Raw genomic sequence first — 27751 nt, forward strand, 5'->3', positions numbered from 1 at the left:
TGATGTTCCCATCGTTTTTTCTGCTCCACAGGGCAGTACAACATTCAATGGTGCCTGAAAGGAGAGCAGCCACTAATAAAGACTGAGCATGAGCCTGTGCCCAGGAGTCCAGGTACCCACACAGGGAGGAATCAGAGGTCCTGGTTCCCATTGCTGGAGGATGTTGTTGTACCAGGAACAGGGGCAGAAGCTCTGGATTCATCTTTGCCCTGTCTTACTCACATCTCCAGGTCTTCTTTACCTATTGCATTTATACATAGCTGGTTATAAATATCACCACATGAAATAAAGTGCTTTGGGGCTCTTTATCTAGTTGACTTTCCTCATGTTCTCCCACACTTCTTACAGCATGTGGTAGGGGAGGAAATCCCACAAAATCCATCCTCCTTTTTCACGGATTTCAGCAAGATATCCAGTGAGGCAATAAGTAAGATCTCAAGTGTACATTTTGGCAAGGTTTTCAGTGGATTCATTTGAAATACATAGCAAGATAATGATATCTTAATTATTTTTTCCAGGTTATTATATGAACCACACCACTCTCTCCAGAATGAAGGGTCCTGTTTGTTACACCCTCTTCAGTTTCCATCACTTGTCCTTGCTGTTGGTCCAAAACATTTAGAGCTCTTGTAATATCTCTTCCCAATATACTAAAATACAATTTGCTTGTTGCTATTGCAAGGCACCAAAGACCAGATGAAGTGATTGGTTTTTTTGTTTGAATCTAGGAAGGAGAGTTCCAGGAACATAACAGTAAGTTATAAATAATAGCCACTCTGGTGCACCTGACAATTGCAGGCCATAAAAAACCAAAAACGGCTATAATATGCTCCAACTAATTTAAGATCTTTCATATAAAGGACTAAAAGCCTCAGATATATGACCATGTGCATGCACATGAAAAAAAAACCGAAAAACCCAAACCAAAAAAGCCCTTTCAAAACCTCAGAAGAAATGAAGAATATCATTTTCCTCATGTTTCTGCAGGAACAGAGAGTCTGTTATGTAACAGAGCTGAGATGACCCTAAAAAATACTCAAAGCTGTAAAAAGAAAAATTGATAGTACTTGCTAGTTTGACCTGAAGATAAACTCCTTCCTGGTCTTAAACTTACTGACTGGATGCAGGGGGCTGTGTCTACCTCCATTTCAGCCCTGCCATACAATAGGATATTTTGGCACAAGTATTTTGTTCATCATGTAAATCAGGCTTGTGGTTCTATCTTACCCCAGGAAAGCTGTTCTCTATTTGCTTAAACTAAGGGAACTTGGCAGTGTGACTAAGCTGAGACTCCCAAATATGTTCCATTTTAGTGTGAGAGTCATTATTAGCATGCAGAAGTCCTAGGCCTAGCCTGCTAAAATTGGTACAGCCCCTACCCCATGATGTGCATGTGAGACACAAGAGGCTGATATAGGTGGACAGAAGGAAAGAGTAGAGTGAAACAAGCCGGCACTAGTATTCTCCACAGCCACTCTCTGCACACACAGCTCTGATTTTTTTAAAATCTCCCAGCAGGGAAGATTTTACTGGGGAATCAGAATGCAAGCAGTGAGGGAACTTTGCCACTATTTATCTGGAGCTGCTCCACACACTTAGGGAGGCATTCAGCAAGTAATCTTCCATAGGTAAGTTCACAAGTTCTCTTACACCTTCTCTTAAGCCAGAAGAGAAAATGAAAATTTATTTGCAGGAGTGGTTTATCCAAGCTGTCAGATATTCATGGAACAAAATCAAACTCCAGTTTGGCAAGACCAAGGGATTTTTCAGAACTGTATTTATTTCAAGAAACCTGGAAGAAGTCCAAGTAGGATTGTTTTACTAAAAGCCAGAGAGAGAAAGACCTCATCTGACCTGAAAAATCTGAATGCTGCTTGTATATCATGAATGTTAAAACTGAAACAGCCTGTGGGTGCCGTGCCAGAGAAAACTCAGTTTTCAGCCCAGAATAGCCAGGAACCATCGTGGCTGATGCGAAGAGCAGGTTCCAGCCCTGCTCATTGCTGAATCAGGGAAGCAATGACCCCTACCTACACACACTGCATCCCAACAGAGTACCCTTGTCTTTACACCTCTCATCATCCTTCGTGAATGTATTTTGAAAAGTCTGCCGCTTCATTTTAACACAAAATGAAAACAGATTTTGGAACTGCAACATCTCTTAATGGGACAGAGTTCTTGTTTTACAGCCCAACTGAGCTTTAAGCTTTAGTTTTCAATGCCTAATGCAAATAATTTGAAATAGGAACATTGAAAGGCCTCGATACATTTTAATCACTAGTATTACAAATCAGTAAGCATAAAATATAATTTAAACTCACTCCTGTTTCATTAATCCAAACTTCATACCAAGTAAAGCAGAAATCTTTCTAGAAATTTGAAAAAAAACCACTTTCCAATCTCCCCTCATCTGTTTAAATTATGCTGACTGCCATAGAAAGTATACCCTTTAGAAATAACAGATAATCAAACAGCCTGCCTCACCTGTAAATAAACATGAAATTTGGTGTGTTAGACATGTTATTTGCTCTGCACCTACTAGTCATGCTCAAGTCCTGTGACTATTTGCCTACCAGAGAGACTCCAGGTTTTTTCATTAGTAATAAATGCCAAATGACAAATTGCTTTTGACTCCAGAGATTTGGAAGCCGAACAGCTGCCATACCTGTAAGTTTTCTGCTGGGGAGGCATCTGCAAAGCAAACACAAAACTCATTATTATTCCAACCCAACGTGAAATACTGCAAAACACAAACTTAACCTCCAGTTTCTCTCCTACTAATATGCACACAACGTAAGACTCAAACACAAATGTTCAGCTGTGAATATTTATGTTATATTCTTAGCTCCATTTTGTTTAAAAGCTTAGTACACCTTTGATTACTTCTCATCCTCCAAAGAGACAACCCAGAAAAACTCCTTTTTTTGTGTCAATCACATACTACCATCTGCAAGACAGAAAGAACATGGCAAAGGTACACAAAACATAAGAAGAGATTTGCAGGTGCTTGCTGCATTTCAATGGGATGTTTCAAAAATGGGAAAAGTTTTACTGATTGGAGGATACACTTTCAAGAACCATTAGCTTTCTGATGTGTGGTAGCCTAACCTGCACTCTTTTGTTTCTAGCCAAATTGTAACAAGGTGCCAGTGGGCTCCAGAAACCTCTGATGCATCAGTTGTGGTTCTCCACCTATGGACATTGGGCAAATCATGCAGTTCTGTCACATGCTTTTCTCTGAAGACATAGGAAAAAGCTTTCTGAAGCTCCTAAAAAAACCCAAAACACTACCTGTTATATTTCTCAAATATATCCCATGGTATTGTGTAGAGCAAGTGATTATGTTGTTAATGGAAATTAAAGAGAAACCATGCCTCTCACTTGCCTTTCAGACATTGAAGTAAACATTCATTATTATATCTATGAGCATAACTTGGCAAATTGCATAAGCCCAGCTGGAAAAGGTGTATAGTAATGAAATAAACTAGTGCAAATGTGATCTGAGCAGTAAAGATTCATTATAAAAGAAATATGTGATTGCCTCTACTGAACAATTACAGTACTGACGAAACTAATGTTTGCAACAGCTCTGTAGTCACTGATAACTATTTCTTAAGGCAGCATCATAAAACACTATGCATAAAAGATGCTGCAAAACAACAACATTTTAAAAACTGAATGTGTTCTAAAATACAGAATCTGAATACAGAGATGTATCAAGAGAGGAAAGTCTGCGTTATAGCAGCCGTGTTCTTTACCTCTGATTTGGATTTAAATGCTGTCCTGGAGGACACAAGTGTCGAGATGCTGCCAGTAAATGTGCATCTGAAATAATTAAAGGAAGAAGTAGTGACATACACAATTTTTCCCATGTGTCTGCCCATGAATATTGTTGACAGTGACTAAGGTACACTAATCATGATTTCAGGGAGGAGACACCAGGACTATGCACACCCCTCCATCAGAAGTGTTACATCTAAGCTTTATCACTACCAAGCACTTCTATGAACCTTTGTGATTCTACTGAAATCACATGGAATATTTCAGAAGATTTTCCAAAGAGAAATGCAAAGCTGTCTGTGTGATCCTAGTCGGATTTTTTCCACTGCCACTTGGTTGATATCGCCAAACTGGCTCACAGCTGAAGGCACCACACTGATCTGAGGATTTGTTTGTCCAAAGCACTGGCAAGATCCCCATCACCGAATGCGATTATCCAAATGGTTCACAAATTAATGTCTTTTAACAATTTGAGCATATTTAGCCTCATATTACCCCCACTGTTTCACAGAATATTATACATAGGAGGAATAACAGCACAAAGAGGCTAACATTTAAATCCTGGAAAAAGGACACTAACAAGAATTTACCATTATGTGCCATTGCAATACCCAGCTTTCAGCATCCTTGTCCTCCTGATGAAATATGGAACTCTGAAGGTCTGATCACTTGGATGCCTCATGCTGAGGTGCACCCTAGGCAGCAGGGAACTGCACAAGGCAAGGAAGAGCAACCTCATTCCAATCCTGCCCTCCTTCTATGGCAGCAGAGAGGCATCCCCAAGTTTCCCTGAAGGTGATGTTGTATACACACAGAAGAGATACGGCAAGAGATCTCCAAAATAGTGAGCTGGAGAGATGAGTAGCCCTTCAGGGAGCTGTGGAGAGCAATGTTTTGCCAGATCCTTTGTAACCAGCCTGGCTACAAAGCAAGAGTGGTGTAGGCATGTCATCTTGCATGTCATTTGAAGGTAGTATTGTCATATTTTAGGAGGAGAAGGTATCTTTAAGGATTTAAAACAAGCTGTCCCTTGACCATGCAGCTAGGCTCATGCCTTTAAACATGTACTTGATATTGTCCTTAAAAATTTACTTCAAGAATTAAACATTGCCAATGGGAATATATTTTAGGACAAAATGAACTGTTAAGTGCTCAGGTGTGCATTATCTTGTTCATCACCAGCTCTGGGGGTTTTTTTCCCATGATCACCCCTGCAATCAGCCCAAAAGTTTAATTCTGTTTTAAGAAAATAGTAGGACTGGACAAACTGTCAGGGACATTAGAACAGCCATGCATGGACAGAGCAATGGTCCATCCAGTCTTTCATTCTGTCCCAATTCTCTGTCTGGTCCAAGACCAGGTGCCCAGGCCAAAGCATGACAACAGGGCAAGCATCCATCAGCACCTGCCCTGGTTATGCTCCTGGCCCCCCTCAAGCTGTGGGACACAACTTTGGGACCTCCTGGACCAGGCAAAGCACAAACAAGCAAAGTGATAAGGATCAATACCAACTGAGCATCCAGGACTAAAAATGCCCTTTATATTTCTCATTGTAAAGCACTGCCTTCAGAAAAAGTATATGACTTTTTCACAACCTCTGCAAATTTTTATCATTCTATTTTTGAATGTATTAACTTGGGACAGCCTTTGAGTACCAACCCTACTAATGCCAAGTACAGAATTCAGAATCCCTTTTGACTCATCAGTCTCTTAGCTGCATAGCTTATTTTAAACATTTTTTGCTGTAGCACCAAACTAGAATTTCATATTCAAGTACATGCTCACTGGGATTCTTAAGTTTTTATCAGCATCACCATTTTCCTATGTAAAGCATCTGTTTGATTACGCTTAAATACAACTTTGTGTAACAAGGCCAACTGATTCAGCACTCCAGACTTCTTAGTAGATCTGTCCCCTTATCTCTACTGGTCTTTCTACAGTCTTTATGTGAGTAGCAAGTTTTCTTCTGGGTTCGACTTCTGTACCAAAAATATTGAGTAGTCCTGGTACTTGTATGGAGCCTTGAAGACCCTCACGAGACACACTTTAATCTGGCAATGATTTCCTGTGACAAGCTTCTAGACTTATGCAAATTCAAGACAATTTAAGGTGGTTTTAGGAATATTGCTCTAAAAATATATCTTACATGCTACTCATATCTTGCTTTCTATGAGCAATCCAGATATATGTGCTGGAGAGTCTGGCTTTCAGTATGGCTGTCACAAAACAAAAATGGACCAGGGTGTGATATGTATCAAAATAAAGCGAGCAGAAGTGTGAGTGGGATGGGAGTGAGAGCTTTTACACATGCAGTGAGTGCCAATTAGCAGACATCAGAAGTTAGTGCCGGTGTGAGGCAGGTGCTCCCAGCCCCCCCACCAACCACAGGCTTTGCTCTGCAGGGACTCATTACAAATGGGAGTGAGAAGCAGTCAGGGCTGTGGACAAGACACTACCAACCTGAGACTATCAGGAATAGGAAAAGAGGGCGATGAGATTGGTGGGATTGATTTGGGGTTCTGGTCTGTGGACAAGGGGTGAGAAGAGAAGATGGAGCTTCATATCCAAGTGCTCAAAGGATGGGTAACGTGGGAAACACTGCTTTGAGGATATGGCAGAGCAGTTATGGGACTTCCTAACATTCAAAGCCAAAAGCTTTTTCTCATAAATAATTACAAATCTTTCTCCCTTCCTTGTTTTTGGGTAAATATGATTCTTTTTAGCCTCCACCAATTAGCTGGATACTAATCTATTAAACGTGCATTCTTGATAATGTAGGGGTACCTTTGCAATCCAAATGTAAAGTGGCCGATACAAAGGCCTCCCAAAATTTAAAGAAAAGGCATCTGCTCTGCTCCATTCATGTGCAACATTTATAATTTCAGAAAAAATGAAAGCAGATTTGCTTGATGAGATGTCGCATGAAACATTGAAATCCCCCTCTGCCCTGGCTTGCCAGGCAAATAAATCACAGGCCACTTCACTGAGTCCCTGTCTGAATACATAAACATGACAGGACAGCTTTGGGAACATCTAGTAAATCTCATTAAACACTTCCACTGATAACATAATAACATGCTAAGCATATTCTAGCTGCCACACTGCAGTGCGAATCAGAGTGCCTCTCCTGCTTTTTGTAATGCTGAGCCTTGCTTCTATAAAAAGAAAGATACTATGATAATTTTGTTTTAAAATATTGGCTCACCCTGCAGGTTGTATATTTTCAAAACTCAGCTTTTCTCACTCTCATTTTTGGGACACATCATTCTTTAACCTTGGACTGCTCTCCTGACAAGGTGAAAGCTCATTAACCACCTCTGTATAATTTAAACACACAGCTTTGTTACTATGCTGGCACCAGCCCACAGGGACGGCTGGGTTCCTGTGGCAGTAGCTTGTTCCCATGGCAGATACGTCCTCAATAGCTTTCTCTGGGACAGAAGATAATTACCTGCCCAGTAAAAGAATCACAGTACCAGAAAATCCACACAAATGCTGTATGAACTTGTATAAGGCAAGACCACCTCACCCAGGACTGTCACAGAGCAGAAAAAGAAGAGCTGCTCTTGAGTTTCTCTTTTCATGTTATCTGAACTGTCCCCATGGGAACAATTCCTCTTCCTGTCTCTCCCAGCACCTGACAGCACAAGAGAGAGGCGCACACAAAAACTTTCAGCTCCCATGTCAAACACTTTTCTCCCCTCAGCAGCCATTTCAGGGGTAGGCAGCTGTTCAAAAGTGCTTGTTCTTAATAAAAGCTCAAGAGAGCAAATTCGATGCTGGGTATCTCTTAGACTTTATATCACTGTCCCCTGTAACTGGAAAAGAAATAGTAACAGTGCTGCTGGGACATCAGGGACATCCACTTGGCAGCTGGATCCAGGTGGCAGGGGAATGGCCCCACTAGTGTGGAGCCACCTACCTCAGCACCATGGCTACCTCCAGCTGATCCTTAGTCACATCTGCTTAATGTGGGCTCCTTGTGGTTACCTGTCACCCCTCTGCCAAGTGTTGTTCAAAGCTTCATGGCACCAGGGATAAAGGCTTCTTCAGTGAGGATTACTGATTCACATTCCCTTTACAGGACAGTCTTTTATGCCTGCATCATTGCTCCAGTGACCGGGTGGCTCCAGCACTGGAAGACTCCCAAAGTCACCAGAGACTCACCAGTCTTCAAAACCTTGTGGCAGCAATATCTGACAGCAAAATCAGGACTGCATCATTTAATTTACAAAAGGGTTGGAGATGGAGGGGAAGCAGTTTAGCATGGTAGGCACTGGGTGAATGCATTAGCAAATGAAAGCCACTGGAACCCTCATGTCAGATTTCCCCACGTGGATTTATTTCTACGCTGAATGCTAAGCAAGATCTGTCAACTTTCCAATTTCACTTTTTATGATGCCAAAACCTTTTGAGCACAACCCAAGGAAGTCAAAGTGGAAGATACTAATTTCACTAAAGAAGGAATAATCTATGAAGCTCTCTAGAGTGCAATGAAGGCTCATGCACAAAGAACCATGAGTTTTGGTTTGGCATTCACATTTCAGAGGGCTTCTGGCATTTGGCAAGTCCCCCACTCTGCTACTTCCCATGTCTCAGGTGCCACCCAGAGCTGCTTGCTACCTGCTCTGGTGAAGATGCAGTGACAGGGGCAACAGCAAGAAAGCAAGAAGAGAAATAAAAACTGAGTCTAGTACTTACAGAGCCAAATCCACCAAATTTTTCTCAACATAATTAAAATGACATGAGACAATTTTGAATGGATCAAACTCATTTTTGCATATGGCTCACCTCACCTCTCCTTACATCCTCCATTATCCCATTCTCATTATTTTCCACCATGGAACAACTGAGGCTTTGCAAGTCCTTGCCATTGCACCAGAATGCTTTCTTTTTTTTTCTTTTGCATCTGAATCCTTCAGATCAGGACCAGACCATGTGCTTAAGGGTTGTTCAGATATAGGTAAGGTTTGCAACACCTCCTAGGAACTTCATTTCTCACCATATTTGCCTGTGTGTGAGGCTTTGGGTGGGAATAAAGCCACTGTCCTGGCCCACACCTGGAGCACTGCACCAGCTCCAAGGGTAGCAGAGCAGCCAGCCTGTGGTGCCTGCTAACAGGGACATAGGTGGGTCTGACCCAAATTTCCACAAGTTAGTGGCAAAACTCCCACTGACCCAGATGGAGTCTGAATCATCACTCTGGTGGGACAATTATGGAGGTAATCTAAGTGGAAGAGTCCAAGTAGACTGTTGCCAGTGAATGATGGGCTGATGAGCAGAAGGGAGAGATTGTGGCAGGAGGAAAAAATTTTAGCAGAAGGAGCAGCCAGTCAACAGTGGTAAAGAAGAATAAATAAAATTCCTACAGGACGATACACAGATGATAACTTCTCATGGTTTCATCTCTGTTACCCCATTTCTTTTGTTCACACATAGTTTACATTGGCACCTACTTTACCTCCAAATCTGGCATAATACAGTTCGGATCCTTGCAGCAAGCACATTTCACAGCATAGACAATACAAGGCAAAGACTGTTTCTCAGTTCCGTCCCAGTTCACATTTGTGTGGATTCTTTTCCCTCTTCGAGCTGACAAAAGCTATCTCTGTAGCCACAGCAGCAATTTTACCATGAAAACTTGGTAAAATTTTCTTTAAGGAGTATTTAATGCTGTTTCTTTGGACATAATTTAAAAATGCCCTTTTTTAGGAAGATGACCAAATTTCTAGGCAGAAAAGGCCTTTTACAGAAAATCAGTGCATGGAAACTGCTGGGAGAACTACATGGAGGCTAATGTCAGAGATGTATTCACCACATCCAGCTATTGGTACTTAAAGGAGGAGGCTGGAAACCTGCAATCCAAGGAGTAGGAAAGAGAACTCCAAAGACATCCTAGGTGGGGTTGAGCCCTCTTGGAAGATACCTGCCTCCCTCCCTCACTGTGGAAGCCAAATTTTGCCTAATACAGACCTGTGTTTAGAGGAGACCTGGAAACAGAGCTTGTGAAATGGACTGGCTGCTCAGGTAACACGAGACTGAGCAGATGAAGCCACCGGGATCATTTTTCCTTTTGATCATCTATTTCTGTGGCATTGGAAATAGTTGATGTGGGCACTTGCTCCTGCAGGCGAACAGGGAAAACTTTGGAGGGCAGCAGGGTCAACCGAGCACCCAGGTGATCAGGCAGGTTTGTCGTGATGGGCCAGGTCCCACAGGTCAGGACCAGGCTCCACAGGGGCACCCAGGGTCAGAAATGCCCTGGGATGGCCAGGCAGGGCTATGGAGAGCTGGAGACCTGCATTGCTGCTACATGGCAGGGGCAGGTGCTGGAATGGGGTCCTGGCCCATGGGCAGGATGGGGGGAGGTCCTGGAGGAGGTCAAGCAGGGCCAGCAGAGCCTGTTAGTGCCTAAGGACCCTGGCAGCAGCTTGGCTGTAAATGATCAAGGACTCCAGCTTTATCAGATTTCATTAAAACTAATGGGATGAAATCATACCTATTCATAATGTCTCTTGCCCTCCTTTTCTAAAAATTTAAAAGTCTCTCACTGTAAGCAGAACCTTGAAAACAGCTGCGAGAATGGCTTGTTATGAAGAACCCAACCTGCAGTGCTGTAGGCTACTGCAATTACCTAAATCTTTACCACTGTTGCAAATTACTCTCGTTTGTCAATGTCCCCATCCTGCCCAACCCATGATATGTTATCATTGCCTTTGGATTTGAATATTCCACAATCCTGCATTGGTTGCAGAAGGAACCTATTAAAAAACAGCATGAAATTTAGAGAAGACTTTTGCTTACAGATAGCCTGTGTAAAACTACATTAACATTCATCAGTCTTCACTAATTTATTCTTGCTCCCTTGTAATAAGCGTGCAGACACAGTGTAAACAGGAGCTCTATCAGAACAAATGATGCAGTTTCATTCCTCAAGCACAGTAGACAGATTCTCACTCCATAAATTGTTCCATTTGTAAATTATCCCACAGGTTAATAGATTTTAGAGCCTGAAGGGACTTCTGGCATCATCTAGCCTGTATTAACTCTTGTGTAACCACTGCATGTATTAGGTGAACAGTTTTATCCAGTGACTCCTAGCAAAGAATAAGTTCTTCTCCCAAACTTATTGCAGTTGGGGATCTTTGAGGGAAAAACTATGAATGAAATAAATAATCTTTTGCCCTTAAAAATTACTTCTAAAAGGATATTTTCTAAGTACATAAGTCAACAGTAGTTAAAGGCAAATTACATTTATAAAAAATTGTGATGTTAGATGCTATCAAAGTGATTTCAGGCTTCACTCCACAAAGGCACTTAAAGAGTGAATAGCTTTAAACTTGTGAATTGATTGCTAGGTTTCCATGGGACTGTTCCTGGCCTTCCAACAGAGCCTGCATGTAAGAGCTTGCTAGAATAACTCTAGCTGACTGAATACATCTGTAAAACAGCACCAGATGAGCTCCAGTGTGAGCTAAGACTCCAGACTCTAATAGCTGCACTGCAGCAAAATGCCTTCAAGGCAGGTCTGGAAACATTATGGTGCCTGTATATCACACCAAGCTGATTTCAGCTTGTCTGTGAGCATGATAATATCCCAGTTGAAAAAACCAACCTTGGTACCTGACACTCAGACTTGAAAATCTTGGATTTTGCTATCAGTAATCACAAAATGATGCTCATTTCTGCAGCATGTGACAAGAAATAGTTGGTGTATGTACATACTGAGCAAAGACTGACTTTTAACGGTGACTACAGCAGCTGTGGATGTTTGTTTAGCTGAAGCCACTTTCATTTACCTTCCCTTCGAGAAGACAGCATTGTCACAACAGCTGTGTCATGTCATAAACTCAGCCTCAAAACAATGTTAATTGGAATCTATGGGAAGCACCTGATTGTTTCAGGAAAACACAAAATTGTGTCAAAGCAGTTCAAAGAAAAGTAAGTTGCACAACAAGAAAAATGTCAAAGTAATATCAAAATAGACAAATAAGAAGGTAAAAGATGAAATGCAACAAACATTATTGAGGGCTTTTGGAAATAACTGCAGAGAATCCAGGTGACTGAAAATATTAACTGAGACGCTGGGAAAAGAAGAAATTGGCTCACTAGCAAGTTAGGTATGAGCTAGGAACCTAACTAAAACTAACAAGACTGAATAATATGGCTTCAAGGTGAAACTGTGATCATTGTAGAATCTATGCAACAGTAAGCTGATTACAGGATATCTTCAGGTACATCATTATCCAGTCTATACCTTAAAGAACATCCTTTATTTCTTTGTTTTGTTCTACACATTTACTCCCATCTCTGATGATAAAGACTAGTTTATCATCAGGTCTGAATCAATTAATTAAGCCTCTGAAGAGCACCAATAAGATTCTGATTAATCTTCCACTCAGAGCAGAGCCTGAAAAAAACTATAGTACTTCAGCAGTACTAATAACAAAGCCCCTCCAAAACCATTAGAATTATTTTTCTTTCCTCCTCTCCTAAGATGGCAGTAAATGGGATATTTGCACTAAAAATTATGAAACAGATTTCTCAGTTAAGACTTTGTCAGTTAAGGTTTGTTTTTGTGGTAACTTGAAGAGAAATTACATTCCAAACCTCTAGAAAGGTGTGTCACTGGCTGTGAAGACAATAAAGTGATACCTCCATGTGGCATACTGAGGAGCAAAAGGAGTGCCTTCACCGGGTGAAAGAGCCACATGCCACCTACACAAGCCACCTAAACCCCACAAGCAGCAGCATTGCACAGGGTGCTCCTGAAGGGCAGCTTTGGTTTAGTTATGTTTGAAGGGGATCCAATCTGTATGCTCCACGACCAATTTTTGATGTGAACCAAAGCACGCTAAGGGGGCAATAGCTGCTAAATCATACTCCTAGTTTGCATTAAAATATCACTGGCACATTGCCTGCAGGCACCAGCCTGCTCTGCTGGGTTCAGAAGATGAGCAGCAAGTTAATGCTTCTGGCAGGACTTGAAAACAGGTTTACTAAGGCTCTTTGGGATTTCTAATGTGAGTTCAATACTCAGAGGGAAAGATCAGGCCTTCAGATGTTTTACTAGAGTGAGCTGCTGTTGAATTCTGAGTGCCAAGGTAGTCACAGAAGATTTCAGCAACATATATGAAACTAGAAAAATATATCAATCCCCTTCAAGTTTTGTACAGAGACTGAAAGTTTCATAAATGATCTGAGGTGACAAATTTCAAAAAATTAGATGGAGACAAGAGTTTGAGATCGAAGGACACGGGCCCACAAAAAATAGGAAAACTGAGGAAACCAGTGCAAGAGCTCACTTACTCACTACAAAATTCAGCAGAACCTGGAGGACTGAAATCTTTAGCTGAAGGATAGAAACACAGTGAGGACTGGAGGTGGGAAAAACCATGAGTGACCTCCTTTGAAATTTGAATCACAGAAAGGAAATCAGCAATACAGAACAGAGACTTCCCTAGTAACCGTAGGTCCTACAATCATCGTGGCCCACATTTGTTTCCTGCTGTGAGCTTCTGTTTTGGCACTGAAGCATGATAACTGCCCAAACAATTGTTTTGTGCAGGCACAGTCTAGACACAAACGGGGTTATAAATGTTTTTGGGTTTTGTCATTTGGTTGCTTCTAAGAATGATTTTCCTGGCTTTGCAAAGACTAATCCATGTCCAAACAGGTGGCACATAGGGTAAAAAAGACAGAGCAAGTTACACACAAAGCAGCATCACATCAGTCCCACTTGTCTGCCTTGTCCTGTACAGTTTCCTGTGCCAGGACAGATATCCACATATGCAGCAGGATCAGACCAGTACATTTATCCAGTGCATTTCTAGCTGCAGTTCTGAGATTCTGTGTTTCCAGGACATATTTTCAGATACAAACACCACTCTCCTACCACGGCTAACTTGAATGTACCTTAGCAACATGGCCAAAAATGAGAAGCCTCAGGCATACAGACAAGTTGGCATGCAGTGACAAGTTGCTGTGTGTCAGCTACCCTGCAATGGCTATCTGCACTGATGCTATTAAATGTCTGCAAGGACAGACTTGTGGCTGCGATTTGCTTCTGCCACGGACTATGTGCACAGTTACAGTATATCAGCTCATAGGAGGTCATTTCTTTCCCACTCTTATCCTGCCTGTGCTGCCTGTAGTATTTTGCTGGCTGATTTGACAGGGCTTGTGTAGACACAGGCTGTGGATGGCTGGAAGCTTGTTTCTATAATTTCCCACTTCCCTCCTGTTTGAAGGACAGCCTGGCAGTGTGTATACACAGACGTGGGTCTGGCAGGCACTGGTTGGCAGAGGTCCCAGGGAAGCACCCATGGAGTGGGAAGAAAATATTGGCTGTGACTTAGTGGTTAGGCAGGGGTAGAAAAGAAGAGGGCATAGAGAGAAAAATTATGCAGATGTTTCTCAGTGGAGTGAGGACAATGAGGGTTCACAGAGGCTTGAAGATAATAGCTGATAGTGTGATTGCGGTTCTGAGGACATGAGCTCAAAACAAAGGAAAAAGCTGTCATGTCAAACAGGATACTCAGCTCACTCCCAATAAAAACATAAAGATACTGGGGAGGAACAGGGAAACAAAACCTGCTTGTCCTCTTTTGGTTTTCTTCTTTTTCTCTGAAGGCTGGTAAGTAAAATAGGAAATTTAGAAGCACATTGAAAAGAAATTTCAGTGAAGTGCCTTCTCTGAGAACAATCTGTGAATTCATTTCAAGACTAAAGTTCAAAAATATTTTACTGCTACACCAAAGGCTTTCTACAACTACTCAGCACTTCAAATCATCTTATTTCAAAGCCTACAGTATTACCTGGTTGCAGTTCCCATCTGAGCTTGTGGTGCATCACCATATATATCTCATTAATGTTTGCATAATAAGAAAATTAATTGTTTCAGGAAGAAAATAGGTACTGTAGATATTTGCTTGCATTGTAAAAATGATTGGGTCAAAGAACAACTCCCCCAGAGGAAAAAAAACAGAGAGATCCAAATAAAGCCAGAGACATAAACAGAAACACGCATCACATCTCTATCCTGGCAACAAGCATGAAGGTTCAACAAATCTACACCAAATCACATCCAGCTCAAGGTCCAGCACTTTGCCTTTATTATTTACCTCTTTTGATTAAAGCTTTGGAGTTTTTTCATCGTCATGCCTTAAGTGACTGGGACATGTCTTTCACAAATTAAAATGTCCTTTTTTCTCAAAAATGCTGGATTTTCCTGGCTGGCAGGTCACATGTATTTCAACAGAAAGACTGGCACTGTCTTCTTACTCAAGTTGACTACATAAAACAGCATAGATCAAACCAAGCAAAGTCCCATGGGAACAATAGACAGGGAAACACACGCACTCCGGAATTTGCTGGATTATTTACAAAATATGATCACTTCAAACAGGCTGTTTTTGTAGCAGCTCATGGATCCTCTGTATATCTGAGATTTGTGTTGTTTCCATTTTTCTAATTTATTTTGTCTCCTGGGTTTCTTAAAATATAAGTTGTAGATTTCTGCTTGTTTGCCTTCCCTCCCCAAACACCAACAAAATTTCTGGAATTGGCACAAGCACTCTGAATGCATAAAGAAGCAATTTTTCAAATTAAGCCATGCACAATTTAATTTCTCTTGGGGTCTTAATAATTGCAATATCTTTCAAATATAAGGTACAAAGCTTCATTTAAAAAAAACACTTCAATTTGTACATGCCTGCCTTATTCCCCGACTAAAGACAAGATCTCAAATTCTCTAAGAAACAAAGGTAGAGACAGATACTTAGTTATCTGAATTTGTTTACCATCACTGTTTTCTATTTATATCCCAGTGGCATTGTATAATACACAGTGCAATATAGATGAAGACAGCCCTCTGCATCACACTGCTTACAGTCATAACTGTAGTTTATAAGAAAAAGGAAGAGCAGGATGGTCTCGATCTCTCTGCCTCAGTTCATCACCTTTAAAAGAATGGCATTTATGTTCAGAATTCTTGGACATGTATCTACCATGGAAAAAAGTGATAGTAAAACACTTAAGTAGCTCAAGACTTTTAGATACTTCAATGGAAACATAATTTCAGCTCTTTTATCTTCATTGTTGTACTTGGAAAACACAGCATATTAGTTACAAGCATAGGCTGCATGTTCCAGGGAATCCTAATGGCTGAAAGACAGAGAGAAAATAAGGCAACCACAATTTATTACTAAATAAAACAAACAAAAAAGCACCTTGTGTTATGAAGGCTATTCTCATGTACTTTAGATGAGCAAGTCATGGTTTCAAATATTTGGGGTTGCAGGCTTTGCCCCTGCATTTTTTAATGCTGCCTCTGAGTAGAGCAGCAGTCTCATCATTGTCACACTTCTTCATGTTATTCTGCATCCTTAAAATCTGTAGATTTAATAGTATGAATCAGCAAAATTCTCACCTTTTCTTTTACTGTTGGAGAATGGCTAAACAAACTACCAGTGTAACCTGAAAAAACAGAAATTAAACAGTCAATGAACATTGAACAGGTTAGTTTCTGGTTTACAGGCTCTTGCATTGGGCTCCCACCACTAGGAGGGTCAGATATATTATAGTTTAAAACGTTATTTGTAAAAATAATTACAGTTCATTTATGGTGGGAATTTTTTGTTCCTTACCTCTCAGGAAGTTTTATTTGGTTGGTTAAACAAAAGAGAAACTTTTCTTCATTTAAAGACTTTGATAGAGGGAAAGAATCTTATATGTTTTCATAAACCCCTTTTCTCATCACTTTTCAGTTTTTACCTTTGCCGTGGTACACTGTGTCTTGTGGATTGCTGTTTAGTTAAGAGAGATGTACTTTGCTCCAGAACACATCACTACGAGGAAAAGCTACATAAATACTAACTGTGCAGAGAGAGGACTGAAAAAAACAAACCCAGAGTCAAGCTGTGTAATGAATCTCCACAGGAAACATATATGCAATTAATTAAATATTAAAAGAGAAGACTAAAAGCTGCTAGCTGGGTCATCAAGTAACAATAAAAAAACCAATAAAATAATAAAAAAAGATCCAAGAGGCCAGCTTGCCAATTCAGTGAGGGAGGAAAACTTCCCTGATCAGCTAAACCAGGGATTACTTTCACTGCTACCCTAATACATCTCAAGAATTTGCAGGATAAAATCTGCCCAAAAGCTTAATTCTTCCTCCTGTCAGAGCTTTCTCAGATTCTGCCTTTCAAATGTGAACAGGGTCCTCCCTCACGGAGCCACTGTGACCTTAAATGCCTCCAGACTGAGCTCTATTATGTATTCTAGCTGAGCATACCTAGTAAACAGATACATGAGCCAAACTAATGATCAGGTTTATAAAAACCTGCTGCACTGTCATCTCATCCCTTCTCACACATGCCACCTGTTCTCCAGTTCATCTGGTTTGGGGTGTTTGCTTCCCCCATCCATCTGTTACACCTTCCACAGTCTTCACTGGTAAAGCCTGTACTACATTGTGGTATAGTAAGTAGCACAAAATTATACCTGCCAGCACTGAGATATTAATTAAGTTAGCAGTAGTGGGATAATAACAGGACCCTGACTCAGTACAATTTTCTCCTGAACCAGCTGAACACATTTACCTAAAGGAAACAAAGGCTGCTCTTCCAGCGTTTTATGTATTCAGTATTTTTATTCATGGTTCAATTAACCATTTCTACAATTACAGACAGAGCTGGGCAGTTTTATATGAACAGCAGTCTGCGTTTCCTGCACTGACCAGTAAAGCACTGACCTCTTGGTAGGTAACAGCAGACAGCCTTGATTTTGCTCTGTAGTGGCGACAGCTCCCTGCAATGCTTTAATAAGCATGCTGTGACAGCCAGTAATGACACCAGCCAGGAGACATCTGAAAAACACTGCAGCAATGTTGAAATGAACAAAATATTTAACTCTGCAATGTCTTGACAGAGAACCTGGCATTAAACCTACATCAGCTGTTTGCTGAAAGCAGGACCCATGCAGCTGCACAGGGCTGGACTGGGACAGTGCCCACTATAGTGCGCAAAAAATTGTGTATAACACTGGAGATTTTGGTTCCTTCTCTAGAAAGCAGAGGTGGGTCGCTTGAATGCCCCACATGATGTATGTTTGCATACATATGTATTAAAATATGTCTGCATGAAGTACTTGGGGAACCACCTGCCTTTCTCCATCTCTCCCAGTCAAGAGAGATGGAGAATGTGCATTCATCACACAGCCAAGGTGCCAAGTAAGCAAGCAGAGTATTTGTAACCATCCCCTGTTACCTAAAAGAGCTTAAGCTGTGCTGAAAATACATGTGTGTATTTTCTTTCTTTTATACTTCCATGCTACATTTGCAGGGAGAAATTTCTCCTTCCCTGTGTCTGGAAATCTTTGATTTATGGAGGAACTAACCATTTCTCTCAACTTTGACCTTAATTCTAAAGCAATCTGACTGTTTGAATAGGGGTTGAAAAAGGCTAGTGAGGAATGCACAGCAGCTTTCTAGAACCTGTGTCTATCCAAGCATTACACTCTGTGCTGGCTGTTGTCACAGCCAAGTAAATCCCAATTATTTACTCCCTTACTAGCCCAAGAATTTATCCTACAAGAGATACATAATCAGGAAAATAGCAAACTGCTACATTTAATATCCCCATCCACGCACTCCATACATATCCATCCAAGGCACTGAATGCCAACAACCTTAAAGTAAAAAAATTCTTTTTGATTTCTGGGTTTGATGTCTAAAGCAGCACTCCGTCAGGAGCCTGCTCAAAATAATATAAACAGAGGGAATAAAACAAAGAACTTCCAGGCTCCAAGGACTGGCTGAATTCTCCCTTACAGCAATTTTGTGATACATGTTTACATTTTTCATACACAGCTACTGGCACTTTTAGAAATTCAGTTTACATCTTGACAGCTCCAGCTGTCAGGTCAGTGCTGCAGACCAAGAGAAGCTAAGAGGGTCAGGGCCTTCTCTCAAAGTCCTGGTTGTTTCAAAAAGTTTGTAGCCAGTTATACAGAAACTGAATGCTCGCTTCATGAAATGCTGCAGTACAGACCATTTCCCTTTAATTACTGAGGACATACAGCCTTTTGATACTTTCTTTCTCATGCACTCCATCCTGTTTGTATCTGAGATTTCCATTACTCTTCTCATGAACCATGGCTCTCACTTAAGTTTTTCAGACTTCTTTCATTCTCATTGTAAAGACAGAAGAGCAAATTGCTCTGTAAGAAAATGCACATGAAATACAATGTGCTTTCCCTGAACCACACAGCCTGCTCCTTGAAGAAAGTAGCTAAATGCTTCTGCATTGCCAATAGGTGCCCAATACCAAAGAGAGTATGCAAAACAGAAGTAACCTACTCTACAAAACTACTGGCATGGATACAAGCATTATTCTGTGCAGGTATCCAAAATGCAACATAGGTGAAATACATATCTGCCTGCAGCTTTGCCAGAGTTACAGCAGCAACGCTTTTGTCTCCTCTGCGTTCTTTAATTAGTGTCACATCCATTACTGAGCTGCAGCAAAACTGACATTTCAGGAAACAATGTCTGGCTCTTGCTAATCAGAAAGAGAGCTGTAAATCTTGCAAGGAGAGACTGGTTTTAAATTGTGCCTATGGGATTCTGATATCGAAATACTGGCCTTAAATATCTGCTCCATGGGGATTTACTGCTGCACATTAATTCTGAATTTACCAGCTGCTGAGCTGCAATAAGACCAAAAACCCAGCGATGAGTGACATAATGCTAAGTGTCACAGCACTGGGAATGCTGCAGCATACGCAGGAGTGCACTCACCCATGCAGCACACCACACCAATATTCACCCCCTGCACACAGCCTGTGCTACCCACTTTGAGAAGGAGCCAGCTTCAGAGAGCCCGGCTTTACCAGAGATCCACTCCTACATACACAAAGAGAAAGTTACATGGAACAACAACACAGCCCATCAGAGAGATTTGGGAGCTCACCATCGGATTTGCCACTTCATGCTTTGGCTGTAATGACTCATACTGGGACATTTCATTGAGTCATCTTCCATGCAGCCTGTAAAAAAAAAAAAAAAAAGGTTCAGATAAACTTAGTTTTCTAAAGTACTTCTCTCCAGCTTAACACACTTTTTGATTATGCAGCTTCCTGTCTTTGTTGTGAGGTGACATGGGGTCATCATGATTCATTCAAGCTGCCCATGTTTCACCACAGTCACTGCTGGAAATGGCACTCCAGAATGCAGATGCCCTTCAAATACCACAGTCAAAGGGAAAGCTTCCACACCATATTTAGAATGTCTCAAATGCCTCCTTGCTATGGTGCTTCACACAGGAACTTCTCCCAGGGATGGCCGTAAGACAGATTGCTGTTTATTTTTTTAAGGTGCAATAAGGCAATTTAAGGGTCAATCCTTTCTTTAGAAGTCTTGGTAATATACATACCATTACACTTTTGCTTTTAAACAAGCCTGTAAAAATATGTAAAATTCAGATTTCCCAAATTTTATATGCAAAATCTCTCTAATACCAAATTGTAGCAAAAATATATTTGGTAAATGCAAAAGTACAAGGAAGTCTGAATTAGATGGAGGTAGAAGCTCTCCTTTTCACATAAGATAAATATTTTTATTCATATAAGCTTCTATGATGACTAATGAATATTTCAGAATTATTAACATCCTTGTGGCAGCTTCCTGAGGAATGGTAACGCTGCTGTGTCTGCTTCAGAGAAGAGGAGCTGAAACACTGAAAGACAAGGTTCACCTCATTGAACTTCTAGGTTCTTAATCTGACTTATCTACCTGGGTTCCTCTCATCACAAAGTGAAAGAGAAGCAATCACTTTCAAAGTCATCAGCAAGTCATCTAACACATAGGTGGATCATGCAGTTGTTTTTCTTTTGAATCCACTACGATAGAATTTGAAGAAGTGAAAAACAAGTCTGGATTTCTGGACTAAAATGTACCAACTAATCAACTAATAATATGGATTTAAGCAACCATCTTGTTCATTTGTTGAACATAATTTTATTAGTTTTCCTTTACTTTGTTTCTATTTCCTTAAACTATTCCCCTGTCACAAATCTTTCCTGGAGCTTTGGCATGAAATGTGTCAGCTTTCAAGTAACACAAGGGCAAGAGAAATGAGCTAGCATCCAAAGAGAAAGGAAAGAATGAAGCCATAAGAGCATATTTGAGTTTTAAATCTGTTACAGTCATCTTATAAAATTCCCATCAGTTTGACTACTTATACTGTAGTTTTTCCCCAATATTTTTTTTCCAGAAGAAATGAAGTGTGATCCTGTGGGTTGTATTCAAAACCAACTACTATTGATGATTTCAGTAGAGCTATTCAGAGTGTAAAGCAAAGTGCAGAACTGTGGTCCATCTTGTACAGCTAAATGAAAACAGGTGTTTAGAACAGACAGGAAAAGGGTGGCCAAAACATAGATCTATTCGAACTAGTATTAAATGTATTCCACATTTTGGAAGCCAAGTCACAGCCAAAGTGTTCTGGGTTTTACATAGGGAGTGATTTTATTTATTCCACTTTTACAATGATTTGACAATAAACAAGGTAATCAATTATGAATTTCAGGTAAAGTTCTGGTTTCTGCTGAGCTTGATTTTGTATGCTGCGGTACAGCTGAGAAACCTATGAGGAGTATTCCTTCTTTTTCTTTACCAAACCTGGCTGGTTTTCAACATTTGTATTTATTCTGAAGTCAATTCAGATTGACTCACTTCTAATGGGCCTGCTCCTACGTCAACTATTTTAAAGAGGAACCTACATGCTTTAAAATAAATGTGTTCCAAACTGTACTTACTCTGGTAACCAGAGTTCACATACTGCACAGGCAAGGAAACGTCAAAACGCTGAAATAAAAGACCAAAGAATTCAGCCTGCAGAATCGATACACAACTATGCCACAGCAGCTACAGAACAACAAAAAAAAAGGAATAGCAGAGTGTTCCTATGATTTACACAAGTAGTTCCAGGAAGCTCATCAATACACTGGCTGTAGAATCTCTTGTGCTTTTTTTATGTTATGAAAAGGCATACATGAATATTTAGGTCAAATAAATAATACATATCTCATAAATAGTACAAACCAGTGGGTGTGTTCTCAGAGGTTTCACTTTAGTGGACATTTGTATCTTGAAAATGGATGCAAGTGTGTTTTAACCATTTTTATCAAGATGTGCTGGTTTGGGTTGGGGTAGAGTTAATTTTCTTCACAGTAGCTGGTATGGAGCTGTGTTTTGGATTTGTGCTGGAAACAGTAATAACACAAGGATGTTTTTGTTACTGCGGAGCAGTGCTTATGCAGAGCCAAGGCCTTCTCTGCCTCTCACCCCACCCCGCCAGAGAGTAGGCTGGGGATGCACATGGAGTTGGGAGGGGACACAGCTGGGACAGCTGACCTCAGCTGACCTAAGGGATATCCCAGACCATGTGGTGTCATGCTCAGCATATAAACTAGGGGGAAAGTTGGATGGAGGCCACTGCTCAGGGACTGGCTGGGCACTGGTCATTGTTTTTTATTTGCATCACTTGTCTTTCTAGGGTTTTATTTGTCTCTTTTTTTTTATTATCTCCCTTTTCATTACAAGTTATCAACATTAATATTATTATTTTATTTTATTTTGATTATTAAACCATTCTTATCTCAATCCACAAGTTTTCTCACTTTTACCCTTCCAATTCTCTTCCCACCATTCTGCTGGCAAGGGTGGGGAGTGAGGGACCAGCTGTGTGGTGCTTTGTTGCCAGCTGGGGTTAAACAACAAGACAAGAGAGTACTGATGACTTATATAATGTTTCTCTTTTTTTTTAATATCCATATCCAGAAGTATGCACTTAGGGGAAAAAAAAAAAACCAAAACAAAAAAACCAAAAACAAACAAAAAACCCCACCAAAAAAAAAGAAACACAAAAAACCCACTTAAAAAACAAACCCCCCTCCCCCCCCAAAAAAAAAACAAAAACCCCAAAAGAAAACCAAATAAAACAAGACTAACAAAAAACCAAACCAACCAACCAAACAAAACACCAGGAAAATAAAAATCAAGGAAACGCATTCCAGGCATAAATGAAACTATAGTGGGTCAGTTACTGGTTGCTAGATCTCTTTCTCTCATAAATAGGGCTCTTACCAACTCCTGACTAGCTATTGAGTAGTCCAGAATTTTCATCTTTCACTCATCACAGATCTGAGTTCTGAAATAAAGATTAAAATTAAAACCATAAGATTAATCACTTATAGAAGGGTACACAAAAGCATAGCAAATTAGGAATCAAAATGCAGACAGAGAGGTGAAAGCCTCCAGCAATCTGAGACCAACAACTGTGCATATCAGCTCCTATTGTATATCTATTTATTTCTTCTCTACATCATACCATACATTTTCCTATTCATTATCAGCCAGCTACTATCAGGGATGACCATGTGCTAACTCACTGCTTTGCTTAATAATGCACTTGCTGTCCCTTCTTGTCTCACTTACTACACTTGTCACATTTCCAAGCACCCTTTTCAAGGAGCTAATTACAGTCATAATTGTGGCACTTCCAGACCAGCATACATGCCTCATGTTTGCCAGATGGTGCATCCAGATCTCCCTGTCTTATGTGTACTCAGCAAACAGATAAAACCACAGACCAACATTTTTGAAACTTGCTGTAGATCAATGTTGCATCAGTATGTCACTGAGAACTGACTTGGCCTACATCAATAGAAGTTAGTTCTACTCAACTTATTTAATATTGAATTTCCCTGAGAGCTGCTCTGATACTAAAAGACCTTAGACAAAATATTACCAAGATTCTAACCCCCAAAAGGTGTAATCTTCTGCAACTTGTCTATCTGAAATTTAGGAATGCTGTAACAGTTAAGGGCAATAACAACTTCAAGGTCCTGTCACTGGATTCACCACCCAGGATCTAACACCTCTGCAGCTCAGAGCTTCACAGCTTTTGTACTCACAGCTTGTCCTGCTCAGCACACAAGGTAATAATGTAGACAGGCTAATCTCAAGCTAACAATTAATATCTATAGAATTATTCAAAAACATCTAAGAAGAATAAATATTTAAGCTAGAATGCATGCAGTGCATGTCTTGGAGCATTTCTGCTATGGGAACTTTACAGTTACAAGGATGTAAGCATAGGTATATTTACTTTTTCCACACAATAGCCACCACACAGAAATTCAGAAACTTCTCATGTTACAGCTGGTCAGCAATGTACTCCTTCATCTGGCCACTTAGCTACCTTCTGTCCTGTTCTGTGCACTATAAACCATCCCTGTGCCACAGAGCTTTAGGAAGAAAGATGGAAAAAAGAAATGTACCAGTCACTGCATCCCTAAATGAGGATGGAGTATTGTACAGCTGCTGGTCAGGCCATTTCTGCAGTGGTTATTGGCACATATAGCAGTTCTCCTGGAAACTGCTGAAACCTGACGGGTTATGGCAGCCTCTGTAGCAAGGCTGTTAAAAACAGAGCTAAACAAAGCAATAAGACACAAAAAGCAAGGCTACCTTCTTCAGTGCTGTGAATGAGTTTGCTACAGAGTGTTAAGCTATGAGTATGGACTAATTTTACACAAAAGCACTGGAACAGCATTACTTTAGATTCAGAAGTGGTGCTTTCCCAAGGGAAGGCTCCCAGGAGAACCACTTTCACTGGTTTTTGTCCCACCCCCCTTTCCTCTCAACCCTGTGAAGAAGTGCTGTATTTCCAGCCCTGCCAGTGAGAGGAAAATGAGAGAAAAATCATTCTACCAGGCTTGAAATCCCCAAATGCTTTTAGTGGTTGTAATTTCCCCAGTGAGCAATTTTTAGCAGAATGAGCAGATAAAATTACACTGCAAACCACCAGACTGAAGCATAGAATCATCATCATAATCAGGCATCATTCTTGCAACCATTTCATCTCAGGAATTCCTTGCATATTCGTCCCTCTTAAAGGCATGGGGACAGAGGTCTCTGAATAGATGTTGTATTCATGAGCTCCTTGTACACTTTATTACAATAGAAAGAGCAGCTATATTTCCTGGCCCTGTATTTGTTATTGCACTAGCAAATACAATAGGGTGAGCCAAGGCAGCCCAGTGCTCCCAGTTACAGGTGTGCAGCAGCTCTACAGCTGTGCAGTTTACACCATCACTGTACCAGCCCTGGGCTCCCTACCCAGACTGTGGGATCATTAAATACCAGGCAGGCACTGAACCCACACATGTACAGGTGACATCGAGCAGTTATAGATCTACAATCATGTAAATTAAATCATGATGAACCACCAGCTCTGCTCATCACACTTTTCCTCCTGATCCTCAAGCCGTCTTTCTAGTAGCGTTTTTTAATTCATGTGACTGCTGTGAATAATGATTGCTCTTATAAATCTTCACAGGTTCAGGTACTTAATCACACACCTCCTGCATCTATGACCAGGGTAGCAGCCCTATAGACCTGGATTTATAAGGCCACATTTCAATGATCAGCTCCATGGTCATATATTTTACCATTCTTCTTTCCTTCACAGTTTCTACATGTCAGATGTATAAAGGATTTGGCATTTAGGGAAATACCATCATTATAATAAATATGACAATACGCTAATTTTTAGACAATGCATGTTAGTAAGCATGTAATTTTCAAGACCTAATTTCAACCCTAATATACACGCTTTAAAATCAATTTTAAAATTTAAATGAGAACATTTGCTAGTATAAAAAAATTACATTATAAGCATGATCACTGAACCAAAAATATGAGTGAGTTATAATTAGCATGCCTGCATATAAATGCCATAGTAAGAACAGATACTGGTTACAAATAATTGATTTGTGAATAGATACATTCTCTATGAACTTCAGGAATCTATTACTCAAAATCATTCTCATTACAGAAACTGGTCATCTTGGCTGAAAATACTTCTATGGATGAATGCGCCATGAAAATCAATCACTTTTATTGCCACAGAAAGAGGTTGTTCCGGGTCAGTGTCCAGATAGTAAAATATTAGAAGTCTGTGATCTAGTTTATAATTCATGATAGGCTATAGTTAGCCCTACAGATAATAAAAAACCCTTTCTTCTCCCGAAACAGAAATTGCTGTAGAGACCTCTGCAGCTTACAGTTTAAATGCCAAGTCAAATGATTTTGTTAATATATGTCTGTAAATTACAAAATTTTTTAAGAAATTGTTTATTAGTATTTGAGATGGGCATCCCAAAAGAAAACAAACCTAGTGCTCAAAATTTCAGTACTGCTGTATGGTACAAAAACTGCAATAGTAACTTTATTTTATCACTATTTGTTTAACAGAAGAGTGGGAGTGAACATAAGATGAGTCAATAGGAAACACAGATTCTAATTGTTGCCACAACTTTGCCTTTGAAAGGGAATTCTGGGAGCAATGGAAAAGTTAGAAGCCCACGTGAGGATGTTTCATTATCTGGCATTGGGACCGTGCTCTGCTGTCTAATGTCCAGAACCAACAATAATAGTTTTTTTCTGTGTATTAATTTGGTCTGTATTAGTCAAGCAAGAAGATGCTGTCTAGACAGTTCAGTAGCAAAAGCAGTCAGAAGAGTAGGAGGATTCTGAGGAGGCTATTTCATTAGATATCACATAAATTAATTGAAAAATACAGGAAAGGCTCATTAAATACCTCTGTTTCATAGAAAATAACACTTTCATGATACACAGAAGTAAAAACTACCAAGTAGACCCAGCGATACACATGGCACACAGCATGTACAGCACAAAGATCAAATGAAACTCAGTAATCACTGAGATTCCTAACTTTTAGTACAACCAAAGTGTATCTTTGGATCAACAAGTCTGAACTCTGTAAGACTTCATCTAATAATTCTTACATTTGAATTAACAGTCATTTGAAAGGTGATATTGAGGTGGTGACAAAGACTTTTCAGGGGACACATCTGCCAAGTGCCAAAGGAAGGGACCAATAGGGAGCAGAGGATGGCTCCAGAAGCTCATTACGGGTGGTGAACACATCTCAACACTACATTTAATGTTTCCTGAAGGGTATTGGAAGAGAAAATTAGCCTCTCATATCTGAAGTTTGAGAGGCAAGGGTCAATAGAAGATTGTTAAGAGAGGATTAAATTGTTCAATGCACTGCCATAGGTAAGTGACCCTTGCAAGCAGCATTCTGGATGAGTATCAGCTGGGGAAGGCTCCATTTGATAGAATTGTGTTTCAGTGATGAGAGACTGAGAAAGACCTTTCTTGACCACCATGCGGGGGGTCAAGAAAGGCAGTATCATAATCAAAAGGACATAGATTGAGTCTGAATGCAAAGAGACAGACAGGGCTGAGTTGGAAAATAATCTCTGGGAAAAAAAGTAGGGTGGTGACCACTAACCAAGGTAGGAAATAACTGGGAAAGTCAGGTAAGGAAGTGAGACTAGATATGCCAGTCAAGGGAAGTTTTATAATATTACTAAATGTGTTCCTTTTTAATAACATGGGGTGAATAGCTTCTGCTCCTGTCCAGAATTCTTTCTTTTACTCATGCATTCCCTAAGGAATACACACACACACACACACGTATATTTCCTTCTTTTGAAAATGAATGGATGAAAAAAGCAATTGTTAACGTGTCTTTGTTGTGATGTTTTGAGAGAAAACTTAAAAGCAGTTCTGCTACGGCTGACATGGTCATATATGATACCCATTGTTAATATTCAAGATTTCAGAGGTCCGGCTCAGAAGTTTATAGTAACTAAAAGAATATTCCTTTCAAGTAAATACTAACAGTGATGTTTTCCAGCTCCCCACTTTTCCACATTGTCAACTATGGTCATAAATAATTAAGCTTCTGTCTGACCTGTCCTAAATTGCACTTGTTATTACACACTTGGATTGCCCAGATCTCTGACACTGGTATTTGCAAATAAGCAATTCAGAAAGGTGCTGTCATTCAGAGTGTAACCAAAAGCTTTT

The 27751-nt window shown here is 40.3% G+C and overlaps 2 long non-coding RNA genes across 3 annotated transcripts; one reads left to right on the forward strand and one right to left on the reverse strand.

Moving 5' to 3' along the window:
* Window positions 1–1461: 1461 nt before the first annotated feature.
* LOC146444853 (uncharacterized) lies at window positions 1462–5661 on the forward strand. Its single transcript, XR_014852663.1, has 2 exons — window positions 1462–1628; window positions 3929–5661. It is a non-coding gene; the product is annotated as an uncharacterized LOC146444853 (long non-coding RNA).
* LOC146444854 (uncharacterized) lies at window positions 2814–16999 on the reverse strand. 2 transcript variants are annotated; one of them, XR_014852661.1, is made up of 4 exons: window positions 16428–16999; window positions 16211–16257; window positions 3109–3269; window positions 2814–2947 (listed from the first exon to the last, which is right to left on the reverse strand). It is a non-coding gene; the product is annotated as an uncharacterized LOC146444854 (long non-coding RNA). The 2 variants fall into 2 exon arrangements; XR_014852660.1 differs by lacking the exons at window positions 2814–2947; window positions 3109–3269 and adding exons at window positions 15006–15740; window positions 15831–15945.
* Between the last annotated feature and the right edge of the window lie 10752 nt (window positions 17000–27751).

The sequence above is a fragment of the Lichenostomus cassidix genome, chromosome 1, assembly GCF_008360975.1.
Source record: "Lichenostomus cassidix isolate B80296 chromosome 1, HeHo_3.0, whole genome shotgun sequence".
NCBI lineage: Eukaryota > Metazoa > Chordata > Aves > Passeriformes > Meliphagidae > Lichenostomus > Lichenostomus cassidix.